This window comes from Macrotis lagotis, chromosome 5 (genome assembly GCF_037893015.1).
Source record: "Macrotis lagotis isolate mMagLag1 chromosome 5, bilby.v1.9.chrom.fasta, whole genome shotgun sequence".
Lineage (NCBI taxonomy): Eukaryota > Metazoa > Chordata > Mammalia > Peramelemorphia > Peramelidae > Macrotis > Macrotis lagotis.
Window position 1 is genome coordinate 241,755,841 of NC_133662.1, and position 13,626 is coordinate 241,769,466.

The 13,626-nt window shown below is 42.7% G+C and overlaps 1 protein-coding gene across 2 annotated transcripts in view; it reads left to right on the forward strand.

The window, feature by feature from the left end:
- Positions 1-13,626, forward strand: part of ABR (ABR activator of RhoGEF and GTPase) — a 291,714-nt gene that overhangs the window by 52,592 nt on the left and 225,496 nt on the right. The window contains exon 1 of one of the 2 annotated variants that reach the window (XM_074189147.1): positions 6,598-6,846. The exons of the other annotated variant lie outside the window; for it this stretch is intronic. The gene's annotated coding sequence lies outside the window, so the exon portion shown is untranslated. Of the gene's footprint in view, positions 1-6,597; positions 6,847-13,626 lie in introns of those variants that run through there. 2 annotated transcript variants of the gene reach the window in all.

Sequence of the window (13,626 nt, forward strand, 5' to 3'; positions counted from 1 at the left end):
ATGGATCAGGATGACAGGAAACAGCCCTGGATGCAGGGCAATCAGGGTTAAGTGACCTGCCCAAGGTCACACAGCTAGTAAGATGTCATGTGTTTGAGGCTGGTTTACTCTAGATGCAACTGGTGGTAAAGTGGACAAAGCACTCAGCTTGGAGTGAGGAAGGCCTGAATTCAAATCCAGTCCCAAATGTTTTCTACTTAAAAGTTTTTTGAGTAAGGGAGTGAATGACCTGGTCATATCTAGACTTTGGGAAAAATCGCTTTGACAACAATGTGTAGGATAGATCTGAGAACTTGAGAGGAATTTGGATGCTATTTCAGTAGGTCAGGTCAGACTAAACAGGGCCTGAACTGGGTCTGAATTCTGTCTCTTTATGGAGACAGAGATATGGAGATGGAAAAGATGAGGTTTGGGAGTTGATTGGGTAGAGGTGCTGAATGAAAGTGAAGAGTAAAGAAAGACACCAACTCAGGGGCAGCTAGGTGGCGCAATAGATAGAGCACCTGCCCTGGAGTCAGGAGTACCTGAATTCAAACCTGGCCTCAGACCCTTAATAATGACCTAGCTGTGTGGCCTTGGGCAAGTCACTTAACCGCATTTGCCTTGCAAAAAAAAAAAAAAGACACCAACTTGAAAAACATGAATACTGGAAGGACGGTGGTGCCTGGACGGAAATTAGAGACATACAAAGGAGGAATAGGTTAGGGGAAGTGGGAAGATAATGAGTTTTGTATTAGAACAGTTGCATTTGAGATGCCTGCAGGACAACTGATTTAAATGACCAGGAGGCTGTTTGGTTATATGGAACCGGAATGAGAAGAGTGGCAGAAATAGAGAGAGACAGAAAGTGACAGAGATAGATGAAGGTTGTATGTCTAGATCTGGGAGTCTTCTTTATGAAGATGCTAACTGGACTCATGAGAACTGATGATGTCACAAAGTGAGATAGTACAGGATGAAAAGAAAAGAAAAGAGTGCCCAGGACAGAGTCATGGTCTATATCCACTTTAGAGAGAATGGAGATAACTGGAGATCAGCAGTATAAACTGAGAAGGAGGGATCAGCCAGAGTAGAGTAGAGCTGAGAGAACAGTGTCATGAAAACTCAGAGGAGAGAATGTTCAGGAGGAGAAAGGGTCCTCGGTGTCAAATGCTGCTGAGAATTAAACAAAAAGGCCATGTGGAGAGGTTCAGTGAAGTGATGAGGCCAGAATCCAGATTGCAGAGGGTTTCAAAGCCAGTGAGAGGAAAATTGGAGACAGTGAGCGTAGAGACCTTTTGCAAGGATTTTGGCAGAGAAGTGAAGAGAATTAATTCTAAAACTAAGACAATCAAGAATGGTAGGATCTTTTGAGTTTTTAAGGATGAGAGACTTGACCATATTTGTAAGCAGCAATGGAAAGAGCCAATAGTTAGAGATTGGGGGTGTGAGACAATCTGCTGGAGAAAAGTCGGATAGGATGGGTTTCAGGATGCCTGTTGAGAAGGACCACCTCCTTATACTAGTCGGAAGTGAAGCAAGAGATAGTGGGATATGGTGTCAGAGGACTGAGAAGAGAATGGAAGAAAAGAAAGGGACTGACAAATGGTTTCGAGGGCTCTGGTGTGGACCTTGAGATGAGAAGAGAAGATTTGGAGCAACTGATGTGGAACTAAAAAATCAATTAGGGAGAAATCAAAGGGTTTTTTTTAAGTGCTTCAGTCCTTCAGATGGTTAATGGATTGGGTCCAGAATTAAACAGAGGAAGGGAATAGGCTGGGTTGCATTTAGGAAATCACCCAATGATTACACATCCAAGGCCTCCCTGATGTAAAAACCCGTCTTTCTAACATCATTATTATCCTGGCAATGCTCTATGATTGTGAGTCATGAAACCTCTTGATCTCACAAGTTATTTTTGAACCCAAAGGGCAATAGAGAGACTCATGATAGACGTCTATAAGAACCTAGCAGGGAGGGATAGCTAACCCACAAAGATATCAGTAAAACTTGTAGAAGAAAACTGGGCACATTATTCCAGATGTTGTCTGTCCAGAGCAGAGTACAGTGGGACTAGAACTTCCTTCATTCTTAGGATTACAGGATCATTGATCTAAACCTTAGAGACCATCTAGTCTAACCCCCCTTATTTTACAGAGGAGAAAACTGAGGCTCAATAAAATAAAATGGCAAATAATCACATAGATAGTAAGCATCAGAGTGGGGATTTGAACTCAGATCCTCTGTCTGTAGATGCAGTGTTCTTTCCACTGTACCCATATCATACTTCTGTTAATATAGCTTAAAGTAAATTCTTGCCCTAACCAGCTTTTGGGCTTCTGGGTCACACTGTTGATTTTCATTGAGCATGCAGTCCTCAAAGCCCATGTCTTTTTTATGTGAATTATTGGCTATTTACATTCCTCTCATCTTGTATTTGCTTAGCTGATATTTTAAACCTAAGTGTAGAAATTTATATTTATCTCTATTAAAATTTCACATTATTAGAGTTAGCCCATTGCTCTAAGCCATTGAGATATTTTTGACTCCTGTTCTCCTTTACATGCGTTAGCAATCCCTTTCAGCTGTCTTCCAGAAATTTTGATTAGTGTGCTTTTGTCAAAATCTTTGATAAAAATGTTGAACTTTAAAAAAAAATTAAATTATTTTTAGATCCTATGAACTAAGACCAAGACTGTGAACAAATAGATAACTCCCAGAACCCTCCTGGTTGATATCTTACAGTCCCTCTGGTTGACAAGGTACCAAGTTCCCATTTATTCAGTCCCCTGCTCACTGAGGAGATGGGGTTATGTAGTGAGGTAGTCTGGACTGGCTTTTCCTAGAGGTGTGGATGAAAAATCCCCAGGCAGTGGTTTCCAACATGCAAGCTGGGGGTGGGGGGAGGGGATTGACCCTGGAGTTAGTGTGCAGGGGTCCAGACCTATGAACATACAAGCTATAGTCTTGTTTATACAAAGCTATATACCCTATAACTATAGAATATATTGGAAATAAGCAGCAGATACTAGGCACTAGATTTAAGAAGTATTAGAAAAGGCTTCCTGTAGAAGATGGAGTTGTAACTTGGACATGATGGAAGCTAGGAAGTGGAGAGTTAGAAGGAGAGAACATTTCAGGCTTGGGGGAGCAGTCAGAGAAATCGTCTGGTGTTAAGAGACCCACAAGGGCCTGAACCCAGGCTTATGTTTAATTCATTACTTCAGGGTCTAGAATAATTTGAAAAAGAGTGGGCTTACTTCTGTATAGATTTGTATTTGTATATTCACTCCATAGCCCCACAGGGGTCTCTAGCACAAGGGTTGAAAAAAATCACTTTTTCACTGGAAGGAAGGTTCCGTGTCCTTCAAAATATTCATTGCAGCACTTTTTTTTAAAGCTGAAGAACTAGAAATCACTATGGAATTACTGAATAAACTGAGCTATCTGACATAATATAAGAAAATATTACCATTCAGAGAAATATGGGAGGATGCATATGAACTGATGCAGAAGGAAGTGCACAAAACCAAGATGAAATGACTCCAACAATGTAAATGGTAAAAAGAAAACCAATCCCATGTGAAAGTGAATACCACGTCATAATAACCAACTTGGACCCTAGAGAAGAACTGAGAAAATTCACTTTTCTCCCTTTTTTGCAGAGGTGTAAGATTGGGTTGGGAGTGCTCTACATATGCTGTCTACCTGGATTTTGCTGAGGTGCTTCTTTCCTCTTTTAAAATTCTTTGTTACAACAGATGATGATTTGTGGATAGGAGAGGAAGGAGAGGTGTATTCAGAAGTAGAGGTGCAATAAAAACAAAGCATAGCAATAACAAGAAAAAAGAAAACCACTGTCTTAGAGCCATGTATCACCCCAACCATCTCCTTTGCCACTTTTGTCAGTTAAATGATTTGTCACCCAACTAGTAGATGTTTGAAGTGGGATCTAAAATATTTGAAATATGAGAACTGATGAGTTTCGAAAAGGGTAGAGGGTCAATAGAGGGAAGAGGGCTCAGGACAACTCTGGAGGATACTTTTATCTTGCTGATTCAGTAACAATCTTGTTCAATCTCCCTGCTTCAGATGAGTCATGAAGTCTCATTGGAATATGGCTAATATTGAGGCTCACCATCCATTATGTCAAGGCTTTAAACTATTTCTACTCATAGGATCAAAGATTTAAAGCTAGAAGAAACCTTAGGAATCAACCCTCTCATTTTGCAGAGTAGGAAACTGAGGCCCTGAGATCATAGATTTAGAGCTAGAACAGACCTCAGAGACCATCTAGTCTAACCTTCTCATTTTATAGATGAAGTCAAAGGCCATAAGAGAACACAAAATCCCTTGTCCTAAATTATTTACAAAAATAGTGTCAAACTCAATTTCCCATTGGGTATAGATTGACTCAGGAAACCCAAATTTACATTATCTATATTGTATTGTATCTTTTATTTTGCTAAACATTTCCCAATTATGTTTTGATAAAGGGTGTTAATAAGTGGTGTCCAGCGTGTTATATATCTGATTTACAGATAATAAAAGCTCTTTCCTAGTAGAATACAGGTTCAGGGCAGATGAAGCTATATAGGTGCCTATATGCCTTGTTGAGATTTCAGGTGAAATCTCAAATGAACATCAAGGATTTTCCTTGAATGGAAAAAGAAAGAAAAGTGAAGATTACAAAAGGGTAGCCTGCACCATGATAAGTATGTGTGGTTGGGGGTGGGTGTTAATAAATAGAAATATGATCACCAAAGTACAATTGTTCCATTTCCTCCAGGTTTAAATAGTAGTATTAACCATTCTCTCACTCCCACACAAACACATATAGAGGTGTTTATATATGTCTGTGTATATTTACATATAGATACATGCAGAAACACATTATTTCAGCACCTTTGTTGCTTTTTTTTTCATTTTAGAAAAGGAAAATTACTACCTATTCTTCCTTTATCAAAAGGATACTGAAGGGGTAACTAAGTGGTACAGTGGATAGAAGCACCAGCCCTGGAGTCAGGAAGACCTGAGTTCGAATGTGACCTCAGACACTTAATAATTGCCTAAAAAAAATAATTGCCTAGCTGTGTGGCCTTGGGCAAGTCACTTAGCACTATTGCCTTAAATAAATTTTAAAAATTAAGGAAAAGACTACTGAATCTTGGAGTAGTAGTCAGTTGTCCCATGGACTGGTTGATTCTCCATCACTTTTGCTTTTTCCTGGGGTTCCTTTAAATTTCCTCCTGACCTCTGGAAGCTCTTGCTTCTCTACTATAGATTTAAAGATTCAAGGGATAGAAGAGGCCATCTCAGTCAATCTCCTCATTTAACAGAAGAGGGAATTTCAGTGACCTATCCAAAGTCATACTCTAGATCCAGAAGGGACCTCAGGGTCATCTCTAGAGATGGTCCTCTCATTTTCAGTGGAGGAAGCCAAAGATTTGAAGTCAGGTCCTCTGACCAAATCCAGTCAGGTAGAAAATAAACTTCTTGAGGGCAGCATTATCTTTGAATTCCCAGGACCTGTCTGTTGATTGACTGGCAGAGAAGGGCCTATGGCTGAGTGTCTTTTCTCAGCCTGGCATTCTGTCTCTCCCATTGGAGATATGGCTTCTTTTTTTATTATATAAAATTTTTATTTGTTTTCCAATTATATACAATAGTAGTTTCTACCTATCAGTTTTTGGTAAGCTTTTGAATTTTATAATTCCCCCCCTTCCCTCCCCTTCCCTCCCACAGAAAGCAGTCTGATATCTTTACATTGTTTCCATGCTATAGAGTGAACAAAATTGAATGTGTTGAGAGAAAAATCATATCCTTGAGGCAAAAATAAAATATTAGAGATAGCAAAATTATTGTAGTACATAAGACAACTTTTTTTTTAATTGAAGGTCTTTGGTCTTTATTTAAACTCCACAATTCTTTCTCAGGTTACAGATGGTATTCTCCATTGCAGATACTCCAAAATTGTCCCTGGTTGTTGCACTGATGGAATGAGCGAGTCCATTAAGGTTTTTCATCACCCGCATGTTGCTGTTAGGGTGTACAATGTTCTTCTGACTGCTCCTCTCAGCATCAGTTCATGCAAGTCTTTCCAGGCTGGAGAGATGGCTTCTACGGGCCTTGCTCCTCACACCTGGAACCCTCCACCTCATTGGTTAACAACCATTCAGTTTCTGGGTGCTTTGGGGGGGCCCTGGGGAGGTGGGGACTCTGCCAATTGAAAGGGGCTGGGGGGGTGGGGGGTGGTAGGTGAGGAATGCAGGTCTTCTTGGTGGCACTTCTCCAGCTTGACCAGCAGGTGGTGCCTGGGAGCTCCTGCATACTGCATCAAGGGCCCAGGGATCCAGAGCTGCGGTTACAACTTGCTTCAGAGGTCTGGTCCTTAAAGAGACACTGCCACTCTCAGGCCAACTTAAATAAGAAAGGGGAGGCAAAAAAAAAAAAAGAAAGAAAGAAAGAAGAAGACTGAGGGAGAAAGCCCCCAATCTCCTCGCTGCTGCCCTCTTCTGTGATGCCAGGCTGACCCCTGCCAGCCCTCCTGGTGAGGCCAGTTGGGGACAATGCCAGCTTAGGCTGATGGCGTCACAGCCCTGAGAGCTGGGAGCTGGGATGTCACTCGGCAGGACGCTGGCTGAAGGGAGCCAAGGGCCGGAGCAGCCCCGGCGGGAAGGGGCCGGACACCAGTCTGGATCACATCCGAAGGTTGTCTGCCCTCTTAGCCCAACTGGGGCTCCTTCACCTGCTCTAATTAGCACCGTAAAGAAAGTTGGAGCCATTGAACTTTCTCCTGGTCTTGTGGATCCCCTCCTTCTCCGGTCACCCCCTCTCTTCTTCCAGAGGCAGGATGAGCGCTTTCTGGTAAGTCACCTAAAAGGGGATCATAGGGCAGCATGTTTGCAAACAGCCCATTGTGATGCTTTAAACTATGAAGGTCTAAATGAATCAGCTAACGACTTGAGATCTCCCATTCAGAGATGAAGGACCTTGGAGGACTTCTTGCCAACATCTTCTCTTTGCAGAGAAGGAAATTGAGGGTGAGAGAGAAGTGACTTGTCCAAGGTCACGTCGGTAATAAGAAACAGATGCATGATTTAGACCCAGATAGGTTCTTGGTTAGAACTCTAGGCAAACTCCCTTGTTTTACAAAAAAAAAAAAGGAAACTGAGGTTCAGAGAGGTGAGTGGCAGTGATAGGCTTAGAAGGCAAGAGCCCATATTAGAGATACAGTTGTTAATTCCTAGCCGAAGTCCTCTCACTCACTTACCATGTCCTCCACAATTCCTTATGGAAAGAGAGCCTTGGAAAGCCTATGGAAAGAAAACCCAGCCTTTTGGGAGGGAAAACCAGTGGTTGACTGAACTACCAGGTCCTGGGTCAGGAGTGAGTAGGGGCAAATTGTGGAGCCACTTTACATCCTGCCAATGCTTCAAGAGCATTCTGATGATTCAGGCTGACTCACAACTTGTTCTGGGAAGTGAATAATTGGGGAATGGTTTGTATTTATTTTTGTTGTTTCAATCTCTCAAGGACTGGCAAAGAGAAAAGGAGAAGGGAGGGAGGGAAAGGGACAAATGAAGAAAACCGTGAGAGGAGGAGAGCTTGGGGTGGTGACAGGGTGATGTGTAAATGTTGTCAAAGGAGGGGCTAAGTGCACCACCCCATTTCATAAGACTACTGGGACTGATTTTCCTTCGTTACCAGGATGGGCCCAGGAGTAGTGGAAATGTACTCTGCTCACTTGGTGCCCCCAGATTCTTAATTCCTGCTGAATCATTTGTGCCCCAGTGGGACCTGATGTCCTGTCCTGACCCTTCACTCTTTTTGCATTACCCTTGATGCTCCTTTCCTATTTGTGGTCTGTTTAGCAAAGGGCCAATCCAAAGGCTGTTGCTGTGTCTGCTTGAATCCCAGCAGTGCCACCCAGTGACAGTGGGAAGTTGGGTGGCCTCCCCAGCCTTTCTCTCTCTCTCTCTCTCTCTCTCCTCCTCTCTCTCTCTCTCTCTCTCTCTCTCTCTCTCTCTGTATGTCTGTCTGTCTCCCCCATCTCTCCTCTCTCTCTGTCTCTCTCCTCTCCCCTCTCCCCCCCACTTCTCTCTCTGTCTCTCTCCCCCACTTCCTCCCCTCTGTCTCTCTGACTCTTTGTCTCTCTCCACCCCCCCTCTCCTCTTCTCTCTCTCTCTCTCTGTCTCCCCCATCTCTCCTCTCCTTTCTCTCTCTCCTCCCCCCTCTCTCCCCCCACTTCTCTCTGTCTCTCCCCCACTTCCTCCCCTCTGTCTCTCTGACTCTTTGTCTCTCTCCACCCCCCCTCCTCTTCTCTCTCTCTCCTCTCCTTTCTCTCTCTGTCTCTCTCCTCCCCCCTCTCTCCCCCCACTTCTCTCTGTCTCTCTCTGTCTCTCCCCCACTTCCTCCCCTCTGTCTCTCTGACTCTTTGTCTCTCTCCACCCTCTCCTCTCCTCTTTCTCTTTCTCTCTCCTTTCTCTCTTTCCTTCCCCTCCCCTTCCTCCCTTCTCCTCTCTTTCTTTCCCTTCCAGTCTTCATATGTATGTATACGTGTGCATTCATACATGTGTGAACATATGAAAAGCCTCAAAAAAGGTCTCAAAGACATCCATCTATCTATCTATCCATCTTTCTGTCTGCCTGTCTGTCTGTCTATCTATCCAGCTATCTATCTCTATCCTCTGAGTTATCATTTCTCTGTCTGGAAGTGAATATCAGATTTCATAGATGTGTTTGTGCTTTTATTTACATATTATGAATGTGTATATACATACACAAGTGGAGGAGTAGGGCGGAAGAGAATGCTGATCTGAAAATAGAGCACAATTTAATTAAAAAGAAAAATGGTTGCAAGGGCAGTTAGCAGCCAGAAGGAGAGTATGGGCTGCACCAAGGCCTAGCCATTAAGCCTGGGGCAGCATGATTTCTTAATCAGTATTTGCTGAATTATATTAAACTGACCCAGGGATCTGAGGCCAGACGGGGAGTGTCCAGAGAGAAACCAGGGCAGCCTCTCCAAGAACACAGATCCACTTCATGCTCCCTGGTTTGTGGATGAAAAGGTGTATTTAAGTCCTCTTCCTCCTCCTTCTCCTCCTCCTTCTCCTTCTCCAGGGGCAGAAGATAATGTCTGACCCAAACTCTGTGGGCACTGAAGTGTTTATTGTTACTGTTGATAACCTTTGACAGAAGGATCATCAATTAAAAGCTGGAAGGGATCAAGCCCAACCTCCTCATTTGACAGGGGACAGAGTGCTGGGCCTGGACTCAAGAAGAGCTGAGTTTAAGTCAAGTTTCAGATACATCCTTGTATGACCCTGGTCAAGTCACTTAATGCTGTTTGCCTCAGTTTCCTCATTTGTAAAATGAGTTGGAGAAGGAAATGGCAAATCACTCCAATATCTTTGATGAGATAATCCCAAATGGCATTGTAAAAAGTTGGACACAACTGAAAAAAACAACATTAATGGGGTTTTTTTTCACCAAAATTTCCCCTCATGATCTATTTCTTTTCCCCCTCTTAGAATAATAATATTTTTTTAAAAATAAAAATAAAAAAGAAATTAAATCAGCAAAACTTATCAGTATATCACAAAGGTCCAAAAATATGTGTAATGTACCTCTGCAAAGGTTTGGGCTGAAGTGGGAGTGTCTTATATCTCTTCTTTGGAACCGTGTTTATCATTTGTCATTTTGTAACAGTCATTTTTTTTTGCAAGGCAGTGGGGTCAAGTGGCTTGCCCAAGGCCACACAGCTAGGTAATTATTAGGTGTCTGAGGCTGGATTTGAACTCAGGTCCTTCGGATTCCAGGCCGGTGTGCTATCCACTGCGCCACCTAGCCGCCCCAGTAACAATCATTTTTAATTATATGTATGCATCTCTTCCTTTTTGCATTGCTGTAGCCATTATGTACATTGTTTTCCTGACTGCCTACTTCACTCTGCAATAGTTCATCTAGCTCTTTACAGGTTTCTCTATATTCACCATATCTGTCATTGTTTACAACATAGCAATATTCCCTTACATTCACCTGCCACAGTTTCTTTATCCACTTCCAAGTTGATGAGTACCTATTTTGTTTCTGATTCATTATTATCACAAAAAGTAAATATTTTGGCATCATATGTAGGGACTTTTTTTCCCTTAGCCTTGACTTCCCTAAAGTAGATGCCTAGGAGTGGAATCTCTGAGCCTGGATATTTCACTCACTTTATTTACATAATTCCAAACCGGTTTCCAAAATGGTACTGATTCACAATTCCAACAAGTTTACTGGTGCACCTAACTGACCATAACTTCTCTAATATTGTCTCTTTCCACCCTTGCCAACTTGCCGGGGTGAGATGAAACCTGAGGCTAGCTCCTTTTTTATTAATTTGAGGAGATTGAGACCCAGTTTGTCAGCAGCTAAGTTGGATTTAAATTCAGATCCTTTCACTCCAGAACCATTCTTCTGACCCTAGGATGCTGCCTCCCCTTGTAAAAGGAGGGAAGAGCATAGTATAGTGGATAGGATAGGTCTGGAATTAAAGGACCCCAGGTCAGCTCCCAGACTCTTTTTTTTTTGCAAGGCAGTGGGGTTAAGTGACTTGCCCAAAGTCACACAGCTAGGTAATTTAATTATTAAGTGTCTGAGGTCATATTTGATCTCACATCTTCCTGTCTCTGGCCAGTGCTCTATTCACTGTGCCACCTAGCTGACCCTGAGCTCCCAGACTCTTAAATACCTGTGTGACCTTAAATACTTGTGTGACCTTGGGCTAGTCACTTAATTTTGGATCTCAGTTTTCTCTTTTGTCCAGTGGGGATTGGGGAAAAGAAAGAATAGAACTTTTAAAGTACTTTGCAGATCTTAATCAGTGATCCTGGATGACATAAGCTCAGAAAGACAGAAGGTTAGTGCTGAATGCTGCTCTTCACTCTAATAAGACAAAATGCTTATTCATTCATAGGACCTCAAAAAAGATGTTGGTCCAATGGTCTTCACCAATCATTGTTCATTGTCCCTTTTCCTAGCTGTTTGTTTCTCTCTGTTCTCCATGGTAGAGTTTTGAAATCGGAGGTCTATATCAGTGGCAGCGGGGTGAACAGGAAGAGATTGAGAAAATGAACAAATTGTCAGCCCCAAGGAGAGGAATTGCAGTATTTTATCTTGAAAACCGCTAGAGAAGGAGCTGAACAAGCTAGGTTTGACATAATGCATGCAAATGTTCACAGCTCCTTGACTGGAGAAATTCCTGGCCTCTCATTGTTCCATCACTTGGATGTGACCCTTGGGGGAAACGCCATTACACAGAAAATACAGCAAAGGTTGCCTCATCTTCTCTGAAAAAGCCAGGCTCATCCCTATTGACTGGAGCAGAAGGCAAAGCCAGCAAGGACACTCCTATGAGTAGTGCAGAGGACACTGGACCAGATTGGGGGGGAGGGGTGATAGACCAGTGTTCAAATCCTGCCACAGCTCCTTGCTGCCTGCGTGACCTTATATACCTCAGGGTCCTCTTCTGTAAAGTAAGGGAGATGACTTCCAGGGTCACTTAGATTTCTAAATCTATACTCCCAGGAGGATGATAGATGAGGCTGGGCTCATATTGTTACTGTAGAGGAAATTGTACTGGATTTGGGGTTGAAAGACATGAGTTCAAATTCAGCTCTGCTTAATATGGGTAACCTTGGTCAAATCACTTTTTCATCTCTGGTAAATAAGATAGTTGATTTAGATACACTTCTGTTTCAAATTTATCCTCCTATGTTTGCCTTTTTCCTGGGGGGTCAGAGGGAGGGAATGGAGAGGATAGATCCATTGACTTTCAAGGATTCTGTTTGGGGGCAAGTATAAAGGAGAGAAGCTTTCTTCCCTTCCCTTTCTATTCCTCCTCCCCTCCTCTCCCGTGGGTGTCTCCCGCCCTTCTTCACTCAGTCTCCTCTAGGAGATTGTTTGGTCCCTTTCCCATAGTGGCTCTATTTCTGGAGCTGCTCCTAGGAGATGCACTTCCCCCCTTCCTGCCAACACTCCAGGTGCTGTTGGAGGAATTTTTTTTTTTGGAATCTGCCTTGGTATTTCTCATCTTCTCTTGATTGGATGGGGTTGGATGGAATGGGGGCAAAGGAGCAGGGCCAGAGAACTGAAAGGCTAAAATCTGGAGACTTAGGAGACAGAGGAGGAAGACTGAATGGAGCCCAGAGAGGAGTCACCCTCTGGTTAAAAAAAACCCAAAACAACAAAAAAAAGGTTCATTTTAGCCTTTCCACATCCCCAGCTGAATTTGATCTATGAGCTCACAGCTCCAAAGTGCATGGCCAGCCCCTGTAGCCATTCCAGGGCCTCTTATTCTGGCTGGACATGGAGCTTTTTGGTCCCAAGAACAAGGCCCCACTATAATCATTTGAGGGCTCATTTCTTTAAAAAGAATTTTTAAAAATTGTGCTCTTAACAATTATCAACAAACATTTTAAGATACAAAGAACAGGGAAGAAATATATAGAAAACTGAATTTCCATCACATAGTTGTGTCAGTGTCTTTTAAAGAAATACATACTAGAGAGTATTTCTCTCCTTAAACTGATCAATCTTATTTGTGACCCCTAAATTTAACTTAAAATGATGCACAGCTTCCTTTCTTTCCACTTTTAATCTGCAAGCATTAAGTGCCTACTGTGTCAGGTTAGGTCGTGGGAATACCACCTTCCAGGACTAGTTGGCTCTCTACCAAATAACTAAACAATGTTTGGGGAGGAGAAGGGGGAGAGGGAGGATCCCTAACTTGTAGAAATAAGAAGGGCATCTTAAAGGGGCAGTAGCTGCCCTTGGGGGCCTGGTTAGATTCTGGTCAGAGATCAGCAAACATCAATAAAGTGTCTGACCTGGTGCATTTGGATCAGATTTGATCTTTATGTTCCATCCCTCAATCAAGCTACAAATATTTATTAACTGTCTGCTGCCTCCTAGCCAATAAGGATAAAAAAGGAAAGTGATTGAGTAGTTTATAATGGGGGGAGGGCAACATATGTACAAGCCTGAGGCAGCTACATGGTTCAGAGAGTAGGGCCTGGAGTCAGGAAAATCTGAGTTCAAATCTGGCCTCAGACACTTACCAGTGTGTGACCTTGGGCAAGTCACTTAATCTTTGTTTGAGTTAATCCTCTGGAGAAGAAAATGGCAAACCACTTCCAGTATCTTTCCCAAAGAAAACCCCACGAACGGTATTGGTCTTTTATAGTTTTCTCATAAAAGTCGGAGATGACTCAACAACAACATATATCAGCCACTGGCAAAAAAGAAGCGATTCTTGTCCTCCAGGGACATTCAACTCAAGATGGAATCTAGGGGGAGCCTTAGTGAAGAGTCTAAGCATTTAAAAATTGCCATTATGTGTTAAATAAACACCTCACAGTCATCTCATTTGATCTTTGTAACACCCTGGGAAGCAAGTTGTTATTAATTCCATTTTATAGTTGAGGAAACTGAGGCAGGCAGCAGTGAAGTAACTTGCCTAGAGTCACCCAGCTGGTAAGTGTCTGAGAGTGGTTGGAACTCACCCTAGCTAATTGGATTCCAGTCCTCGGAGTAACTTCATCTCTCTGGACCTGAGCTTCCTCCTCCCATAAAGTGGGGTAAATGACATCCACTCTGCCT